This window comes from Rhagoletis zephyria, unplaced genomic scaffold (genome assembly GCF_001687245.7).
Source record: "Rhagoletis zephyria isolate East Lansing unplaced genomic scaffold, Rhagoletis_zephyria_1.1 Rzeph_scaffold_05042, whole genome shotgun sequence".
Lineage (NCBI taxonomy): Eukaryota > Metazoa > Arthropoda > Insecta > Diptera > Tephritidae > Rhagoletis > Rhagoletis zephyria.
In genome coordinates this window covers 34,249-34,513 of record NW_016162125.1, presented here as the reverse complement: position 1 = coordinate 34,513, position 265 = coordinate 34,249, and positions in this window count along the sequence as shown.

Sequence of the window (265 nt, the reverse complement as noted above, 5' to 3'; positions counted from 1 at the left end):
TTAAGCGGAAGTAATTCGTATTGAAATATACTATGCATACGCAAGCATGTGTGAATGATATGAGTGCGCGTAAAAAATATGAGTGATGTGTTTTGTGAAATAATAATGCGGCGCTGAATTGAATTTTTGCTTTTTATTGCTTGAAATACGCACTTAAGCATGTATGTATATATGTTCGTTGGCATTTTAAATTGGGTTTATTTGCGTTTTAACAGAGATTTTTTCTTGGATTTTATGTATGTGGTGTTAACAAAAAAAAAAAAAA